This window comes from Bactrocera latifrons, unplaced genomic scaffold, assembly GCF_001853355.1.
Source record: "Bactrocera latifrons isolate USDA-ARS-PBARC rearing strain unplaced genomic scaffold, ASM185335v1 scaffold_244, whole genome shotgun sequence".
Lineage (NCBI taxonomy): Eukaryota > Metazoa > Arthropoda > Insecta > Diptera > Tephritidae > Bactrocera > Bactrocera latifrons.
In genome coordinates this window covers 392,005-395,238 of record NW_017536008.1, presented here as the reverse complement: position 1 = coordinate 395,238, position 3,234 = coordinate 392,005, and the positions used below count along the sequence as shown (strand labels likewise).

Below are 3,234 nucleotides of genomic sequence, written 5' to 3'. Positions count from 1 at the left end.
TACCAAACAATACTCTTATTAATTTAGAAATATTGAAACGACAGATTTTCAGTACTTCAGATTCACCTAAAGAAAACCATACAAAGACACTTCATAAAAATGTCTTAGGCACGGAAAGGTATATTCGGTATAAAGTCAATCATATAGCCAGAATAATTACTGCAAAATATCATGGTTACGACCTGAGCAACTAATAATGACATAATACCTTACAGAGGTCCCAGTCCGAAATATTTAGAGCGATAACGGATTCACCATGGTACATTCGAAATTAAAACATTAACAGGGATCTTGGTAGAGGACAGCAGAAAAAAATACAAACTTAATCTCTGGGAATATCCAATCCTTTGTACAATCTCAAATCGTAGAAAAAAAGATATTTACTAGCCTTCTGAAGACTTAAAGTTAACTTAAAAGTTTTAAAATGATTTAAGATTTCATTAGTTTTTGATAGACTTTAAATATGCAGATTGAATAAATAAAGAAATGCTTAAAAAGATGTAAACAAAAATCATTGTACGGTTCCGTCCGTAAATGGCCGGTTCCATCGTATTATTTATTAATATTTACGAATTTCTTCAGTAAAAAGTACAAACATTCAGCATTTATTTTCAGAAATGTTCTAATTTTGTTGTTTTTTTGTCACCTTTTATTTGGAAATTCTCTCTTTCACCTCCGATATCATTCACCGATGTTCTATTTTCATTTATATTCTATTTTAAATTCAGTCCGATAGATACTCATGTCCAGAGTATGTCGAAGATCGTGCAGCTGCTCGAATATCAATAAGTGATTTGAAGTGAAGAATGCAAATTTTATAGTAAGCAAGCTTTATTGCAAATTATTCGACGACAAGGATAAAAATTTAATTATATGCATCATAACTATTAACTTAAAAAATTGATATAATTAATATAACTACGCTGACAAGAAAATAATTACAGTTGATTGTGAATATTGAAATTAAGAGTTTCTAAGTTATGACGACGAAAAAATTCCAGCTAGGAAGTATTTTACAAATCTAAATTTCTTTTACACATATAAATAAGCATATAAGTGTGCATTCATATATTCACAAATAGACGTTTCAAATGGATTATTACGAAAACATCTAACTTTAATATATGCTATGCAAAAAAACGCACAGAAAAATTGCATTTTCAGGTTTACATATGCAAAAAATTAAAACATCACAAAATTTTGTATTCTATTTTATGCCTTTGAAATTTGAGTACGTACCAAAATACATTCAGCATATCCACATAAGAGAATTATATACAAATATACATTTGTATGCAAACTAGTTTGCATGTGTTTAAAAACAAATATATAAAAGGCAGTAAGTTAAGTGAAAAGTAAAATTTATGAAATAAGTCAACAACAACATTAAGATATTTTTTATGGGATACACTTAAACATATTTTGCTGGTGTAGATATTTTCAAGAGTATGTTATGAGTAAGACAATGTATTTTTAGTTCGATTGAGTCAAACACAATATAGAAATAAAAATAGTCTTACGAAATTAGTTAGAAAAAAGATATATGTAGAAGAGAAAATATTTGGGCAAAACGTCCTTCAGTTTAACAATTAGAACTTTTATATTTCCTTCGATCTTTTAGATTGATGTGCGCATGAATTCTTCGCTTCGTGGCTTTGTATTTTTTACTGCGCTTGTCGGCGTGTACATTCACGAGTGCATATAAATAAGAGGAATTCGTACAATTGAACGAGTGAAATAGTTGAAATTTAAAAAAAATGTCGATAATATGTATATTGGGAGTAAGCAAATATTATTACGAAATTTATTATAACGATCGAAAGTATTCTCGCCAAGGTTCGCGATTTGGTAAGATACTTTTGATATTCTAAATATACATATTATCCAAAAAATCGCTCGGAAATAGTTTTCTATCGTCATCAACGCAGCTACATTCAGTGCTAAAGAGTGTGTAAATTCTTGAAAAGTCACATAATAAAAAAATAATATGTATATTGGGAGTAAGCAAATATTATTACGAAATTTATTATAACGATCGAAAGTATTCTCGCTAAGGTTCGCGATTTGGTAAGATACTTTTGATATTCTAAATATACATATTATTCAAAAAATCGCTCGGAAATAGTTTTCTATCGTCATCAACGCAGCTACATTCAGTGCTAAAGAGTGTGTAAAATCTTGAAAAGTCACATAATAAAAAAACACTTTCTTAAAATAATCTAAAATAATTATTTATGTGCTTGTAAAGTGGTACATATATATAATATAATACTATGAATAAAAATTACGTGAAATAAATACCTGGCTAAAACATTTGTTTGTAAACTTCAAGCTACGGAAATATTAACTAAATTACCAACATCTTCAAACTAAGACACCAAAAATGTGGAACAATTGATCAGCGAAAAATTCAAAATTGTTTTTATTATTACTGTTGCTATATGAATTTCCTGTATGTATGAGCTTAGTACAGATTATAAACAAATATTACTCCTAAAAATATATAATGTTTCAACGAAAATCGACTTTAACTAAACTTAACTACTTTTACCAACAAACATTACTTCAAATTTATATTATTGGAGGAGATACATATAGGTGAAAAAATACGTGTTGTTTATTCATAATTCAGGTTAAAATGCAGTTATATATATCACTCGTCTTTCTGTTTTGTGTTATATCCCGTCATAACATTTCTACGTTTTGGGACGACTACATAGGTATTTGGATCCAAACAATTATGGACTCATTGAATTTGTCGATGTGGTCACATTCTGTTAATAACGTTATTCTGCAATCCCCTCTCTACTTAGTATACTAAATGGGGTAAAGAACAATACATGTCTGTAGTGAAATACATCGAGTTTTATATCATTCTACGACCTAACCTAACCTAAGTTGGCGATTGTCCATTAGATTGCTAATAGAATAAAAAGCTGATACAGGCAAACGCATGACCAGAGGACGCTTCTGAAGTTGATTGTCCTTCTTCGAAAAATATATTCAGAACAACCGGTACAATATGTTTATGATTAAATATCACGCTCGAGCCTTGTGAAATTAAAAACTACTAAACGTGGGCTAACTCGTTAAGTTAAAGTAATAAATTTCACATCCGAAATGGCATGGAATAACTTCATAGGAGCTTGTGAGAAAATTAAACAATGGGTGTGGCGCAATCGATCCTTAGAAAAGATTGTATATGTCCCTTGAYGTATATATATTACGGTGTGA

The 3,234-nt window shown here is 29.4% G+C and overlaps 1 protein-coding gene across 21 annotated transcripts in view; it reads left to right on the top strand.

The window, feature by feature from the left end:
- Window positions 1-724: 724 nt before the first annotated feature.
- Window positions 725-3,234, top strand: part of LOC108969215 (twitchin) — a 102,971-nt gene continuing 100,461 nt past the window's right edge. For 19 of the 21 annotated variants that reach the window (XM_018933779.1, XM_018933771.1, XM_018933773.1 and 16 more), the window contains exon 1: window positions 725-820. The gene's annotated coding sequence lies outside the window, so the exon portion shown is untranslated. Of the gene's footprint in view, window positions 821-1,812; window positions 1,849-3,234 lie in introns of those variants that run through there. The other 2 variants (XM_018933774.1, XM_018933758.1) reach the window with 2 other exon arrangements.